Source organism: Carassius carassius, chromosome 18, assembly GCF_963082965.1.
Source record: "Carassius carassius chromosome 18, fCarCar2.1, whole genome shotgun sequence".
NCBI classification, from domain to species: domain Eukaryota; kingdom Metazoa; phylum Chordata; class Actinopteri; order Cypriniformes; family Cyprinidae; genus Carassius; species Carassius carassius.
Window position 1 is genome coordinate 31,044,914 of NC_081772.1, and position 17,351 is coordinate 31,062,264.

Consider the following 17,351-nt stretch of genomic DNA (forward strand, 5'->3'; position numbering starts at 1 on the left):
CCTCTGCCTTCAAGCGGATGTCTGCACGTGGAATACCATCTTTGTGGAAGCTGTGGATTACCTTGGCTTGTGTCGTTGTCTTTCACCGGTACTCGCCTGGATATCGGCTAGCCGCTAACACATCACGCATCATGTTGTGGTCCGACACCTCGATGCAACATCTCCGAGCTCTCAATAACAACAACCGAGCTCCCTTGCAGCAACTGGATCTTCCGTACCGACCTCGATATATCCATAGGGGATCAAGGCGCCGGTTTGTTGTGTTTAAATCCGGTGACCACAGCTCCATCTCATCCCTCTGGTCGGCATCGCGTCCCGTTGCGCAACTGACACGTCACCGTTTGCGTCATCAGAGTACCGCTACTCCTGGCATAGATAGTGCTGGGTGTAAACGGTGCACTGTAAAACCTGGAGTGGATCGCAGGGTTCTCCGCCCTGTCAATAAACTGGATTTTAGAGCTCAAATGACATTTGAACTGCTAAATGTGCAGTCCCTGTCAAACAAATCTGGACTTGTATACGACCACATCCTGGATAAGGTGATAGATATTCTCTGTCTTACAGAGACATGGCAGCAGCCTGGAATATACTCATCCCTAAATGAGGCCTGCCCACCCGGGTATAACTACCTCGATAAGGCTCGTACAACTGGCCGTGGTGGGGGCCTAGCTGTTTTACATCGCAGCAACATTGAATTATCCCCCGTGTCTGTGCCCAGTACTGGCTCATTTGAAAGTCTGGTTTTTAGTTGCAAAAAAGCTTTTTCAGCAACAATAGCCCTCGTCTATCGCCCTCCCAAACCACAACCAACTTTCATTCCTGACATTCATGATTTTCTAATCTCCCTCTGCACAGCTCACTCAAATATTCTGGTTATTGGTGATTTCAACATACACGTGGACTCCCATAACTGTAAACTGGCCTCAAATTTCAAACAAACCCTGGATTGTCTTAACCTCCAACAGCTTGTGGATGCCCCCACACACAATAGGGGGCACACACTGGACCTTGTCATTACAGACTCCCTCTCAGTTTCAGGCCTTCAGGTGTATGACGTGGGTGTCTCCGATCACCTGGCGGTTACATTTGAAGTCCCAATATTAGTTCCTCCCACCAAACCAAAACGCCATATTACCTTCAGAAACATTAAGAACTTGGACGCCACCTCCCTCAGTCAACATCTCCAGCATCTCTCCCCCTCTCCTCACTCATCAGCTGATGACTTAATGGACTACTACAACACCAGCCTCACCTCTATTCTGGATTGTCTTGCTCCATTAAAAACCCGGACAGTCACGTTTACCCGCTCTGCCCCCTGGTTTACAAACGAGCTGAGAGGGATGAAGAGGTCTGGCCGTGTCCTGGAGCGTGTCTGCAAAACATCTGACCTGACGGTGCATAAGTTGGCCTACCGGGAACATCGTAGGGCTTATGCCAAAGCACTCTCCAAGGCTAGGTCAGAATACTACTCAACACTTATAAACAACAACCCAGGTAACTCCAAAAAACTGTTCTCCACAATAAATCACATCATCAAACCACAGATTTCCTCATTCTACAGTCCAACTGATATAAATTGCAACCGGTTTCTTGATTTTTTTACATCAAAAATTGACATTATTCGCTCCTCATTTCCACTTCTAAATAGCACCTCACTAGACCTGCCCGCAACACCCATCTCTCAAACCCTATCACAACTGTCCCCCACAACGCAGCAGGAGGTCGAGAACATCATTCGTAAATCCAAAACATCCACTTGCCGCCTTGATCCCCTCCCATCTCCTCTGCTTAAAACTCACACTAACTCTATCAGTTCCCTCATAACCAAAATAATAAACATGTCCGTAGAGACAGGCTATGTTCCCACCTCCCTCAAAACTGCTCTCATCAAACCCCTCCTCAAAAAACCCACCATGGACCCTACACCACTGTCGAATTACAGACCAATTTCTAATCTCCCATTCATCTCCAAACTCCTGGAAAAAGTTGTTTCCACCCAGCTCCATAATCATCTCAAATCCAACAGGCTATATGAGAAATTTCAATCTGGTTTTCGTCCCTCCCACAGCACAGAAACAGCTCTTATCAGAGTCACCAGCGATTTGCTGATGGCTTCTGATTCCGGTTCCACATCCCTCCTCATTTTTCTCGACCTCTCTGCTGCGTTTGACACTGTAGACCATCACATTCTCCTGCACCGACTTCAGCACTACACAGGTCTTTCTGGTACTGCCCTGAAATGGTTTCACTCCTATCTCACTGATAGAACCGAGTATGTAGCTCTGGGTGATGTAAAATCCAGACCCCACACTGTCACCTGTGGGGTCCCCCAGGGCTCCGTACTCGGTCCAACCCTCTTCACCATTTACATGCTCCCCTTGGGTCGTGTCGTCAGCAGGCATGGAGTTAATTTCCATTGCTATGCTGACGACACACAACTCTACCTTCAAGTCACTCCCTCTAGCTCCCCCTCTACCACGACTGCCCGCCTTAGCTCCTGCCTGGAGGAGATAGAGGCGTGGATGAGTCAAAACTTCCTGCAGCTGAATGGCTCCAAAACAGAGGTCATTCAAACTGGAACTGTTCATCAACTCCGCTCCTCTCCAATCACCACTGTTTCACTCTTTGGACACACCACTCCCCTTTCTTCCTCTGTTACTAACCTAGGGGTAAAATTTGACCCCCACCTTTCCTTCGACAGTCATGTCACCTCCATCTGCAAAACTGCATTCTTTCACCTCCGCAATATTTCCAAACTGCGCCCCTCCCTCTCCATTTCTGCTGCAGAGAAGCTCGTCCATGCTTTTGTCTCCTCCAGGCTGGACTACTGTAATGCACTCCTCATTGGGATTCCTGGCAGGAGCCTTCAAAAGCTCCAGTATGTTCAGAACAGCGCTGCCAGGGTCCTGATGAGGGTGCGAAAACATGAGCACATCACCCCCATCCTTCGTTCGCTGCACTGGCTCCCCATTCAGTCCCGCATAGAATATAAGGTCCTCCTTCATACCCATCACTGTCTGCACGGTGCGGCCCCCACTTACCTCACTGAGTTGCTCACGCCAAATTCATCAACCAGAACCCGGTCAGGCCAACAGCACCGTTTGGTCATGCCCAGGACACGGCTCAAAAAAATGGGCGACAGGGCCTTTCAAGTCGCTGCTCCCTGCCTGTGGAACGCCCTCCCAGACCACCTCAGGGCCCCGCAGACAGTGGACACATTCAAAAAAGGACTAAAAACCCACCTTTTTACACAGGCTTATTTTAACAGCTAAAGCTTGTTTTTAGTCCCGTCTTTTAACATGTTGTGTTTTTATTGTAATACTGTATTGTTTTTAATTATGTTCTACTGTAGCACTTTGAGATTTGGTGTCAAATGTAAAGTGCTTTACAAATAAAATTTATTATTATTTATTATTATTAATTTTGACCAGAGTTTTGTGTCTTTTCCCCTCTTTTTGAGTAAGTTATGGCCGGTCAAATTTTGGGACTTCTCTTAGTGTGCTGAGTACAGTACAGGATTTTTCTTCCGACTTCCACCCCCCTCGAGCTGCCTTCTCTAGCCGGGGAGGGTGCACCCTGGCCGGCATGGATGAGTAGGTGCGAGGGGGGTGGATGGTTTTTTTTTTTTGCTAATTTCTCCGTGATGCGGTGGACCCCGGGACTGAAATTCGGGGGATCCCTAGAGGGTCAAGGGGCCTACCGTATGCGACAACCCTCGAGTTCCTGGGTGGTCCGGTTCCTGGGTTATAGCGGTTCAAATCCCATATTTTGTGGGGCCTTAACTCTGACCCCCGGTGTCATAGGAACATGGGGCTGGTGTCATCGGATAGAGGTCTCCAAGGTCTAATTTTTTTAACGCTAATGGTCAAATGGACAAATATTGGGTACATGTGGACCCGGGGGTGGGGTCCGCAAATGTTCCGCATGTGATCTGTGGTCATTCCGTGAACATAATGGTCAAATGGACAAATAGTGGGTTCGTGAGACCCAGGGTGGGGGTCCGCAAGTGGTCTGCAGATGATCCGCAGTCATTGTGTGAACATAATGGTCAAATGGACAAATAGTGGGTCAGTGGGACCCAGGGTGGGGGTCCGCAAGTGGTCCGCAGATGATCCGCAGTCATTGTGTGAATATGATGGTCAAATGGACAAATAGTGGGTTCGTGGGACCCAGGGTGGGGGTCCGCAAGTGGTCCGCAGATGTTCCGCAGTCATTGTGTGAATATAATGGTCAAATGGACAAATACTGGGTTCGTGGGACCCAGGGTGGGGGTCCGCAAGGGGTCCGCAGATGATCCGCAGTCATTGTGTGAATATAATGGTCAAATGGACAAATAATGGGTTCGTGGGACCCGGGTTGGGGGTCCGCACCGGTTCCATGGTCATTCTGTAACTTTACAGGTGTGCCGAACAAGGGAGGTGCACTGATACCCTGGAGCAGGAAGGAACACCGCTCCAGTACAGATTCAGAAGAAGAGATGGACCGTAGTTATAGCAAGGTGACTCCGCCAAAAGCAGACAGACCTTCACCCGAACAGGGACTTGAACCCTGGACCCTCAAATTAAAAGTCTGATGCTCTACCGTCTGAGCTATCCAGGCTCTTGTGGAGCACTGGCTTCTCACCTTTTATAAAGCAGGAGTTTTACAACAAGCTGCCCAGAAGAGACGCAGGTGTCACAAGGATGAAAGCTAGAAGCAGTTATGGCACAGAGAGCGAAGGACCATAGAAGGCACAATTACCGTCACAGAAAGCTAAAGCAATACTGCAAATCCCTCCCGTAGTCGGCAGAGTTCGAACCTGCGCAGGGAGACCCCAATGGATTTCAAGTCCATCGCCTTAACCTCTCGGCCAAAAACAGGGCAAAAGGGACTGCTACAAGGGGGAAAGAAAGGGAAAAGAGAAGGAGAAAGGAGGGAAAGCAAGAAAAAGAAAAAAAAATTATCCATCAAACTTCATGAACACTCACAAAGGATTTAAGTAAAGTGTTTGATTGGTTTTTGACTATATTTTTAATAAAAAAAATTAATAATAATAATAATAATCTGACAAACACACCACAAACTCTTGCCAGGACTTGCACCTGGAATCTTCCACCCAAAGGGTGGATGTGTTACTATTACACCACAAGAGTTGTGTCTTTCCTTTTTTTTACAAACACTGCAAATGAAACACTGGAAACAGCAACTAAAAACAAAATGTTCACAGCACAACACACACACAGCACAACATATGCAACTATATAAAAACCTAACTATATACATTACTATATACACCAATGAAAAAAAAATCAAAGAACTCCCTGTACATTCTCCCTCCACTGTGCAACAGAGAGGCCTGAGGCTGGACAATACCACCGGCCCTTCAGCTGAGTGTGGCCAGTTGTCTTATTTTTTGCCAGCCCACACTGCTTGCAGATATAGTGATATATATCCTTTGCTAGTCGTTTCCATGGTGGTTCACCTCTAGCCACTCACTCCTCATCCTCTTGGGCAGCTTTCTGCCTTCTCCATGTGCGCTGCCTGGGCTGAGTGGAGGGACAAGTTTGTGATGGCAAGGTATTAGGCTTCTGGAATTGGGGAGGGGGCTGGAATTGGGGAGGCGGCTGGAATTGGGGAGGTGGCTGGAATTGGGAAGGTGGCTGGAATTGGGGAGGGGGCTGGAATTGGGAAGGTGGCTGGAATTGGAGAGGGGGCTGGAATTGGGGAGGGGGATGGAATTGGGTAGAATGAGGCAGTGGTAGACCTGGTTGGTAGCTGGGAAAGGGTGGGTAGGACCCAGGGGGGAATGCAAAGTGTGGTGCTGGTGGGTATATGGGAAATGCAGAGTAAGATCCAGGAGGAGGGGTGGGCATTGGGCACCTGTTGGAGATACGCTTACGAATGAAGGCCTCTCCCTCCTGATTTGCTGAATCCTAAAATACCATGGCCTCATGCCCATGCTGTGCAGGAACAGCTGGAAGTTCGCGCACTTCAGGAAGAGCCTCCTTTGCCAAATATACTTGTTTGGGCAGTGCAGTACCCTGCAGAAGCATGTCTCTGTCTACACGTTTCTGTCTTTTTAGTAGCCTGCAAGAGAAACATTCTTCATCTTAAATTAGCAATTTAAGTGAATAAAAGCCCATTCTCTTTACTTCCTGTAGCATCATTTTTAAAAGCATGTACAAGAAGGTTTTATAAGTACAATCTTGATATACTACTGTGATTGTGCAAAAGTATCGCATAAAACAAGACTCACCACGAGGAGACAGTAGTGGTGTTTATCGGGACCAGAACTAGGTTAGTCTGTCCTAGAACCTATCTGCTGTCCTCCATCAGCTGTTTTAAGTGGCTGTATACCACCACAATAGATTGTGGAATTGGCAGAGTTTTTCCTTGTGTGTCCCTGGGGCTGTTCCATGCTTGCTGAAACTCTTTCAAAAGCCTTAGGCAAACACATTCACAGACCCTGTGGACTTCAGGGTCCTGAGCTGCCTGCCCATGAGTCATGAACAATCTATGGAAAAGAAAGATGATATAATCTGAACTGTATACTGGGTTATAAACTAGTGACGATCCAAATAGTCAAATTACTTCTCTGCTGCCTGCTGTCCTGGAGCAGTGCCATTCTTTTTCCTGGATGCTCTCCAAGGTCCTGTCAAAGCCTTCTTCTTAACCCTCTGGCTATATTTTGATGGTACCTTGTCCATGGCATGCAGAGCCATGTACAGCTGGACTATGTTGGCCTCCTCTTGTGATGACAAGGCAGTGATCGTTCGGTTTAGGCCAACCAAGTAGGCTGCCAGGGCATCAACTGCCTCCAAGCCCAAGACACCTCTGGAATCACACTGTGTACTCTGGAAATTGAGAAAAATGCCAAACACAGTCCAATAAACACATACGGTGTTGTAATAATTATTTTGCATTGTACATGCATATATTTTAACTTTACACATTGGTGACAATAGGCGTTTTGCACTGTACCAGATACATTTTTTTAAAAGTAAAAAATAGTACAGGATAGCAATATTACCTGGCTTGATGTGCTAGGACTTGCAGTGTCATCCTCCTCTTCCTCAGTGACCTCCTCATCTGGGGATTTGAGTTCAGTGTCACCCACCTGACTTGTCACCTGGGCCTGCACGACAGCTACTGGAGAGTCATCAGCCCTAAGGTCAGCTGCATGGCACACAGTCGTGTCAATTTCACTATCCTCTTCGGGCTCCTCTGGGGGGACTTCAGGCATGTCATTGTGGTGTGCAATCAACTGGTCGCCTCTATTGGACCGGGCCAACAAGTACTCCACTGCAATGCGCTCCCCTGCAATAATTTGTACCACATTGTTAATGGGGAGAGGACACACACACTCACACACACACACAAACAAACAAACACAGGAGAGAGAGAAATACTCCAATGCTCAGCATTTTCCTGTGAGATATCTTACCAGTGGGTTTTCCTGGAGGGGTAAATTCTGGCATCAAAGCCCGACCAAGGACCCGTTGGCTCATGCTGTTTAAATGAGACATTGTGCAGACATCAAATGTCCTTAGGGTTGAGGCCCCCACCACAGATACAGCTACTTTTGCCCGGCTCATGTTCCACCTCGAGGCCCCCTCTAACATGTACATTTGTGTGTGCATGGCATTGCATCTCCATCCTAAGAATGAAAATGCACAGATTCAGTCAGCAATTATTTTAAACTGAGGACATACAAATTTAATGACACAGTTATAGAACAGTAACACATAATAATGAGACTGATAGTAAATTCCATGAAAACAAGCCAAATCCAGGTAGCACCCAGGGTTCTGTTGTTGACACAATAGCGATCTTTTCAACGTAAAAATCTACAAAACATACTGCAATTTAATATTCAGAATTTACCAGGAATGAAGGCACACTGGTGGCGGTGAAAACTCTCCAGCGAGGATGACCCCCTGCCGCACCTAAGCACGTTTAGGACTTTGCCACCCTTCTGGAGTGTCCCCGTCTTTGTGTACAACTTTACATGTGGAGGGTCCTGGATGCACTCTAGGTGTTTTTGTTGCATCTCCCAGACATGGTGCATGCGGTCAGGGTTAACCAGGCGAAACCCTGTAGTGTCAGTTAGCTCCCACACTGATTCCAGCAGCCCTGAAATCATGGCCCGGATCTCCTCAGCCCTGCGTGTCCGCCGCCTACAGTGCTTCGCGAGTTCACCTGGGCTGATGCTGGCCATGAGCTGAGCCTCAGTGGGAGCCTTTCCACCATGGCTGCACTTCCACTCCCCTCTCTTGGCAGCCTTAAGTTCTTTCACATCCTCCTGATCCCACTCAAAGATACAGGAGGAAAGTTTTGTACAAAAGGTACCATAGAGAGGGTGGTGCTCTGTAGTAAGGCCACAGTTGAATCTTCTCATAAAATGGAAGATATCTAGCCTTACAATAGACTTCAATGGCCGAAAAAGTTTTAACACTGAAGATGCACCTGTGGAGGAGAAAAAATAAAAAACATGCATTTGATTTAATTTCAAACATACTTTTCAGTCAATATAATTTATTACAAGTTTTAATACACTGGCTGTAAAAATAATACTAATTAATTACCATCACCAATAGGGAAAGGGGAACTTTTTTACACCACTATTAACTTTTATAAAATATATTGCAGTGCACATTTGATAAAGTAGTAATTTGAAAATCTCACCTGACTGACTGCAGCAATCCCGGTCCACATAGATGACCTCAGGCTCTGGCTCGCCAGCATTCTGGTAGCGTTTGATGACGCCCTGGCACAGCTCCTCCAGTCCTGCGCCTTCAGCTGTTGTCAGAACACTGTTCAGAACCTGGCCGAGCTCATTGCCAATGTTGGTCATCCATGCAGCCGTGTCCCCAATGCCACCAGCCAGCTTTTTGGTGATCTGAAAAACAAAAAGAAGGAAAAATAAAACCATTCTGACAAGCTTAATTAAACTTTTTATTTGATTTGTTATGGTACATTATAATATATATATATATAAACACAAATGTATATAACAAAACATTTTTCATCATGTTGAAATTCTTTCTGGCTGAAAATAAACCTCATGCTGAAACCTTCATGTATTGTACCTTCTTTGTAGAATCCATCTTCAGGATTCGGCCATAGGTGGAGGTAATCACCCCCTTCATCTCGTCCAAATGGCTGAGGATATCGTTGGAGTGGACAGTCTCAAACCACTGGGCGAGTGGAAGTGGCCTGAAGGGTGTGGATGCAGAAAAGGCAGGTGCCGTTGCAGATTGGACCAGGGTAACCTTTCTCAAATGATGCTCACAATCAGAGAGGTACTGGATGGTGCGTCGTGCCCACTCCTCACTGTGGGCTTCCTCTACTGCTGACTGGAAGTAGGAGGAACTGTTACCACTGGTCCTTGGCCTGAGGAAAGTCACACATTTCCTGTCCAGGGCTAGCTGAGTGGTCAGCACCGCTGGAAACATGGTCCTGTGTGCCACATCCAGTTGTGAAAGGATGTCCTGGCTCCATGGGCATACTGGCAACTTGCATGCACTGCAGCGTGGATAGTCCCCACCCACAAGTTAATAGCACCTATCCATGTCAATCACCTCCCTGACCTTTGGGTAAATTCCTGATTGGTGCATCTTCCAGCCACACTGTGGGCATTTAAGAGGAATGCCCCACATCCTCATTGGTGCCCACAAGAACATCCTCTGTCGGAAGTACCACCCGGGCTCAGGAGGACATGGCTTGGGCTGCATCGATGGATAAAACCAGTTCACCTGGATCTTCTGCCTCAGCTGCCCTGTGGGCTCATAGAGGCACTTGGCAATCCACACCCAATCTGCTGGCTGGAGGACTCTCTTGAACTGACTGGGAAGAAAGCTCTCCCAGTCAGTAATAGCCTGAGGCAGAGATGGTGTAGGCTGCAGTGAGGGTACTGGATGTGAGGATGGAGTGGGCTGTGGAGATGGAGAGCACCGTGGAGGTGGTGGTGAGGGCTTTGGAGCTGGAGAGTGTTGTGGGAATGGAGTGGGCCCTGGGGATGGAGACACTGGTACTGGCATTGGAGACGGCAAGTGCTGTGGAGGTGGAGGCAGCCATGGAGATGGTGAGGGGCAAGGAGATGGTGTGGGATTTTTTGAAGGGCTGACACGTGGAGCCAATAGAGCCCCATAATGGCTCGACTCAATGTGTTGGAGGAGTCCGACGGCACCCTGGACCCTGACCCCACAGCTGTCACACCTCTCTTCAACGTGGTGGTCAGAGAGGTGCTCAGAGAACTTCTCTGCCTCCACAACCACACTACACAGAGAACATTTCACCCCATGTACTTCCTGTGATGTCCCGGTCTCCTCTGAGCTGCCGCCTGCCTTTACCTTAGGCCCTGACTCAATCAAGACCTTATCTGTTGACTGGGAGAAAATTAATATTAGGAACAAAAGAAGGTCTTACTATTGTTCTTACTTCCAAGATGGCGCCGCACATGGCTGCTTCAGTGCTTGGCTCTCCAGTGTTTGTACTGTTTTTGTTCGTTTTTCCTGTTTTTTGTTTAACAAACACGATCAGTTTCACCAGGGATGAACTGCTGAACATTCGGCAGAACACACCACATGATATTTTTCCGGATTTCTATTATACAGACGTTTTACTGAACATTGTTATCGGAGGAGCAGCGGCGCTGATCAAGCGCTTCAGGACGCGCAGGCGGGGAAAGCGAGCGGGAGCGCTCGTCAGACTCAGGAAGCGCGGATTTCGAACGCCGTTGCCTAGCATCGATCTCGCAAATCTCCGCTCTTTACCCAACAAAACGGACGAACTCCTTCTGCTCTCTCGGACAAATAAGGATTTCTCTCACTCTGCTGCTCTGCGTTTCACGGAAACCTGGCTGAATGATGCCATACCGGACAGCGCACTCCATCTGCCGGGCTTTCAGCTGTTTAGAGCGGATCGCGACGCAGAATCAACGGGGAAATCGCGCGGCGGCGGGACATGCTTTTACATCAATGAACGGTGGTGTACAGATGTAACTGTGTTAAAGAAGATGTGCTGTCCTGATCTAGAAACGCAGTTTATCAACTGCAAGCCGTTCTATTCGCCGCGGGAGTTTCACTCGCTCATTCTGGTTAGTGTTTACATTCCACCTCAAGCGCATGTGAGCTCAGCTTTACAGAAACTCGCTGATCAGATCACAGACACAGAACAACAATACCTGGACTCTGTTTTAATCATTCTTGGGGACTTTAATAATGCCAATCTCTCCCGTGAACTGCCAAAATACAAACAGCATGTTACCTGTCCCACCAGAGACAGTAATATACTGGATCACTGTTACACCACAATAAAGGATGCATATCACTCTGTTCCACGAGCAGCTTTGGGACGTTCTGATCACTGTCTGGTTCATCTTATACCGACCTACAAGCAGAAACTTAAATCTGCTAAACCTGTAGTAAAGACTGTGAAGAGATGGACCAGCGAAACAGAGCAGGATTTGCAATCTTGTTTTGACATCACAGACTGGAGCGTTTTTGAAGCTGCTACCACCGATCTGGACGAACTCACAGAGACTGTAACATCCTATATTAGTTTCTGTGAGGATATATGCATTCCTACCAGGACTTATTTAACATTCAACAATGATAAGCCATGGTTTACAGTAAAACTCAGACACTTTCGTCAGGCCAAAGAGGATGCCTACATAAATGGGGTCAGGGTCTTGTACAATCAGGCCAGGAACACACTGAACAAAGAGATTAGAGAGGCTAAAAAGACCTATGCTAAAAAGTTGGAAGACCAGTTTACTTCCAACGACTCTACTTCAGTTTGGAGAGGACTGAGAGCCATCACAAACTACAAGACACCATCCCCTTGCACTGAGGCTAATCAACGACTTGCTAAAGACCTGAATGAGTTTTATTGTAGATTTGAAACCCCCAACACCCACTCTGACCATCTCCCTACACAACCATTAACACCTCCTGCAATCCCCCTCTCCATACCTCCTGCTCTTCAAATCTGTGAAGATGATGTGCGCCAGGTCTTCAAGAAAAACAAAAGAAGAAAAGCACCAGGCCCAGATGGCGTTACACCAGCCTGTCTGAAAATCTGTGCTGACCAGCTGGCCCCCATCTTTTCACAGATCTTCAACAGATCTCTGGAGTTGTGTGAAGTGCCTTCCTGCTTCAAACGCTCCACCATAATCCCCATTCCAAAGAAACCCAAGATAACAGGACTTAACGACTACAGACCTGTGGCTCTAACGTCTGTCGTCATGAAGTTGTTTGAAAAACTGGTTCTGGCTTACCTGAAGGACATCACTGGACCCTTACTGGACCCCCTGCAGTATGCGTACCGAGCAAACAGGTGCCCCTCCACCAACACTGGTGCCCCTCAGGGATGTGTTCTCTCCCCTCTGCTCTTCTCCCTGTACACCAACGACTGCACCTCTAAAGACCCCTCTGTCAAGCTCCTGAAGTTTGCAGACGACACTACAGTCATCGGCCTCATCCAGGTTGAGCAGCTGGCTGTCTGGTGCAGTCTTAACAACCTGGAGCTGAACACGCTCAAAACAGTGGAGATGATTGTGGACTTTAGGAGAAACCCCCCTGCACTTTCCCCACTCACCATCATGAACAGCACTGTGGCTGCAGTGGAGTCATTCAGATTCCTGGGAACCACCATCTCCCAGGACCTGAAGTGGGACAATCACATTGGCTCCATTGTGAAAAAAGCCCAACAAAGGTTGTACTTCCTTTGCCAGCTGAGGAAGTTTAACCTGCCACAGGAGCTGCTGAAACAGTTCTACTCAGCCGTCATTGAGTCAGTCCTGTGTACTTCAATTACTGTCTGGTTTGGTTCAGCTACAAAATCAGATATCAGAAGACTACAGAGAACTGTTCGGACTGCTGAAAGGATTATTGGTGCTCCCCTGCCCACCCTCCAAGAACTGTACACATCCAGAGTGAGGAAAAGGACTCAGAAAATCACTCTGGATCCCTCACATCCAAGTCACCCCATCTTTGAACTTTTGCCATCTGGCCGGCGCCTCAGAGCCGCAAATACAAGAACAGCAAGGCACAAGAATAGTTTCTTCCCCCAGGCAATCTACCTCATGAACAGTTAAATGTTTCCCACTTAAACGTATGCTTATGCAAAAATGTGCAATATCCTTATATTTATTTGTTACCCCTCCATCCTAGAACATTCCTGCATCTCACTCAATCCTATTCCATTATCATTTATAGCACAATTGTTTATACACTTATTTATTTGCCAATTTGTAATTCTCCTGTAAATTAATATGTTTTTTTTTTTTTTTTTTTTTGTCTGTGTGTTGTTGTCTCTGTTTACTGGAAGCTTATGTCACTAAAACGAATTCCTTGTATGTGCAAGCATACTTGGCAATAAAGCTCTTTCTGATTCTGATTCTGATTCTGATTCTGATTCATGTTAAATAATTACACCAATTACTCTGCAGAACTGTACTGAGAATATATTCTGAGAATATATCAGGGGTTGGTGCATAAAATAGTGTATTACATGATACAGGGACTTATCATGCCTTTTATATATTATATCATATACCTACCTTATGGAACCCACAAGTGCACACTATGTGCCTGCCAAACAGGTCCACCTTATTCCCCCTTTGCAGGGGACAGGCATCAATCCGCTCCAGGACCTCCTTCCATTTTCTGCTTCCAGGCCTTTTTCCTGTACTGAACTGGAAGGTGCCCTGGGCATACCTGTGGCAGATGTCGTTCCAATAAGCAAAGGATTTGCCTGTTTTGGTCATATCTGAACAATAATGGGAAACAAATCAATGTGGTTAAATATGTGTTAATATAGCAACAGTAGAAAGGAGTTTATTGCAGTTTTATATTTATATATACACACACACACACACATATATAGTATATATATATATATATATATATATATATATATATATATATATATATATATATATATATATATATATATATATAAATATATAAAGACTCACATCAAGTATATAAAAGCAGACATGTTGAGTGGTGAAATATGTGGCAGGTTAATAGTTTTCTGCAGTAAATATGTTCCTACTTGCAAAAAATTGCAAATAGCTTTTGATGTATAATTATAAAAACTGTGTTTGTATATAAAGTAAGAAAGGGGAAAAAAACTAGATATTTAATGAATACCTGGAATAGTAAAAGATTTAAATACATTCAGTAAAGAATCACTCAGTCATGACTGAAATAACATTGGAAATGGATACTTGGAATACTGAATGATGAAATGAAATTCTTGCAAAGATATAGAAAATAAAAACTTGTTATGAATCGAAGGCTTAACAATTATCAGTTAGCGACACGTTAAGTTAGCTTGCCTTGCTACGCAAGCGTAGAACGATCAGAATAATCTTTATTCCAAATCATGAATTAATGTTTGAACAAATAGGTTAACACTGATGTCACGGATTTGTATTGTGATAACGCTTACCTTGAATCTCCGCATAGCAGATGTCAAGTGAGTTACAAACAACTGGAATATCACGAAACTCATTCAGCCAATCAGCGGCGAGATTGGCATGTCAACTTGCTGATTGGCTCTTTCCTCTCGGTAGGAATTGATTGGCTCCTTTGCCCCATCTGTTCGAAAGTTTCGGATTTGCGTTAGGACCTGTTCGGATTAATTTAGGATGTGTTCGGTCATTCGTTCTGACTTTGTTAGGAAGTGTTGCGACCTTGTTCGGAAGTATTCAAATGTTGTTAGGAAGTGTTAGGAAGTGTTCAGCCGTCCGATCGCTGGAAGGTACGGCCACGACTACGCCTAATGTTAGAAAGCAAGCCTCCTTGTCTGGTGGTGCCCTGCACAGGCCAAGCTTCAGAAACAAAGTCACGCAGAAAGATGAGGTGGTAAAAAATGTTCAACCTTCCTGTATACTCAACAGCAGAGGGTTGCCGTGACCCGGATTCGAACCGGGGTTGCTGCGGCCACAACGCAGAGTACTAACCACTATACGATCACGGCGTGCCACTGTCTAACCCAAGACAACCCCTGGAGCCCGGATACAAGAAGCACCAGCGGCGTGTTTGTCCATCGAAGAGGGACTGGACATTTCGCAAATAAGTGCGAGGACCATGAAAAATGCATGGATGCTTTGCCTCATGGCCTTCAGCAAACAGCGTAATCGGCAGGATTCGAACCTGCGCGGGGAGACCCCAATGGATTTCTAGTCCATCGCCTTAACCACTCGGCCACGACTACGGGAGTAGACCAATTTCTGCTCAGTTTGTGTCCAACACTGCTGCCTGACCTACTTGCAACCAAACCAGCTCAGTCAGCAAGCGGAGATTGCAAGCTAGCCCTGCAAGTGGGTAAAACAGCTGTCCCACTGAGGAGAAATAAGCCTGCCATGTCTCATCCTATGTAATGGGGTTTTTCAGTACTGACCCTGGGGACCGACAGCACTGCACAATTGGGAAGTCTGTCTTATTCTACTCACTCTGTGAGCACTCTTTCCTAAAGGGCTGAACATCAGAATCAGGTGTTCCGAACAAGGGAGATGCACTGATCCCCGGGAGCAGGAAGGAACATCGCTCTAGTACAGAGTCAGCAGATGAGATGGACCGTAGTGATAGCAAGCTGAGGCCTACAAAAAGAAGACTGACCTTCGCCCAAACAGGGACTTGAATTAAGCAGACCACCTTCTGCCCTGTTGTGTGTAACACTGCTGCCTGATCTACATGCAACCTAGCAAGCGGAGATTGTAAGCTAGCCCTGGAAGCGGCTAAAACAGCAGTCCCACTGAGGAGAAATCAGGCTGCCATGTCTCATCCTATGTAATGGGGTTTTTCAGTACTGGCCCTGGGGACCGACAGCACTGCACAAATGGGAGGTCTTTCTTATTCTACTCACTCCGTGAGCACTCTTTCCTAAAGGGCTGACCATCAGAATCATGTGTGCCGAACAAGGGAGTTGCACTGATCCCCGGGAGAAGGAAGGAACATCGCTCTAATACAGAGTCAGCAGAAGAGATGGACCCGTAGTGATAGCAAGCTGAGGCCTCCAAAAAGTAGACTGACCTTCGCCCAAACAGGGACTTGAATTAAGCAGACCACCTTCTGCCCTGTTGTGTGTCACATTGCTGCCTGAGCTACTTGCAACCTAGCAAGCCGAGATTGTAAGCTAGCCCTGGAAGCGGGTAAAACAGCAGTCCCACTGAGGAGAAATCAGGATGCCATGTCTCATCCTATGTAATGGGGTTTTTCAGTGCTAGGCCTGGGGACCAACAGCACTGCACAATTCGGAGGTCTGTCTTATTCTACTCACTCTGTGAGCGCGCTTTCCTAACGAGCTCACCATCAGAATCAGGTGTGCCAAACAAGGGAGGTGCACTGATACCCTGGAGCAGGAAGGAACACCGCTCCAGTACAGATTCAGAAGAAGAGATGGACCGTAGTGATAGCAAGGTGACTCCGCCAAAAGCAGACAGACCTTCACCCTAACAGGGACTTGAACCCTGGACCCTCAAATTAAAAGTCTGATGCTCTACCGACTGAGCTATCCAGGCTCTTGTGGAGCACTGGCTTCTCACCTTTTATAAAGAAGCGGTTTTACAACAAGCTGCCCAGAAGAGACGCAGGTTTCACAAGGATGAAAGCTAGAAGCAGTTATGGCACAGAGAGCGAAGGACCATAGAAGGCACAATTACCGTCACAGAAAGCTAAAGCAATACTGCAAATCCCTCCTGTAGTCGGCAGAGTTCGAACCTGCGCAGGGAGACCCCAATGGATTTCAAGTCCATCGCCTTAACCTCTCGGCCACGACTACACCTAACGTTAGAAAGCAAGCCCCCTTGTCTGGTGGCACCCTGCACAGGCCAAGCTTCAGAAACAAAATCACGCAGAAAGATGAGGTGGTAAAAAATTTTCAACCTTCCCGTATACTCAACGGCAAAGGGTTGCCGTGACCCGGATTCAAACCGGTGTTGCTGCAGCCACAACGTAGAGTACTAACCACTATACGATCACGGCGTGCCACTGGCTCACCCAAGACAACGCCTGGAGCCCTGATACAAGAAGCAGCAGCGGCGTGTTTGTCCATCGAAGAGGGACTGGACATTTCGCAAATAAGTGCGAGGACCGTGAAAAATGCATGGATGCCTTGCCTCATGGCCTTCAGCAAACAGCGCAGTCGGCAGGATTCGAACCTGCGCAGGTAGACCCCAATGGATTTCTAGTCCATCGCCTTAACCACTCGGCCACGACTACAGGAGTAGACCAATTTCTGCTCAGTTTGTGTCCAACACTGCTGCCTGTCCTACTTGCAACCAACCCAGCTCAGTCAGCAAGCGGAGATTGCAAGCTAGCCCTGCAAGCGGGTAAAACAGCGCTTCCACTGAGGAGAAA

At 47.0% G+C, this 17,351-nt stretch overlaps 4 non-coding genes across 4 annotated transcripts; all 4 read right to left on the bottom strand.

Annotated features, from left to right (window-relative positions):
• Positions 1–14,898: 14,898 nt before the first annotated feature.
• On the bottom strand, positions 14,899–14,970 carry trnah-gug (transfer RNA histidin (anticodon GUG)). The gene has a single exon. It is a non-coding gene; the product is annotated as a tRNA-His (tRNA).
• Positions 14,971–15,125: 155 nt separating this feature from the next.
• trnas-aga (transfer RNA serine (anticodon AGA)) lies at positions 15,126–15,207 on the bottom strand. Its single transcript has one exon. It is a non-coding gene; the product is annotated as a tRNA-Ser (tRNA).
• Positions 15,208–16,691: 1,484 nt separating this feature from the next.
• Positions 16,692–16,773, bottom strand: trnas-uga (transfer RNA serine (anticodon UGA)). The gene has a single exon. It is a non-coding gene; the product is annotated as a tRNA-Ser (tRNA).
• A 358-nt stretch (positions 16,774–17,131) lies between these two features.
• On the bottom strand, positions 17,132–17,213 carry trnas-aga (transfer RNA serine (anticodon AGA)). Its single transcript has one exon. It is a non-coding gene; the product is annotated as a tRNA-Ser (tRNA).
• Between the last annotated feature and the right edge of the window lie 138 nt (positions 17,214–17,351).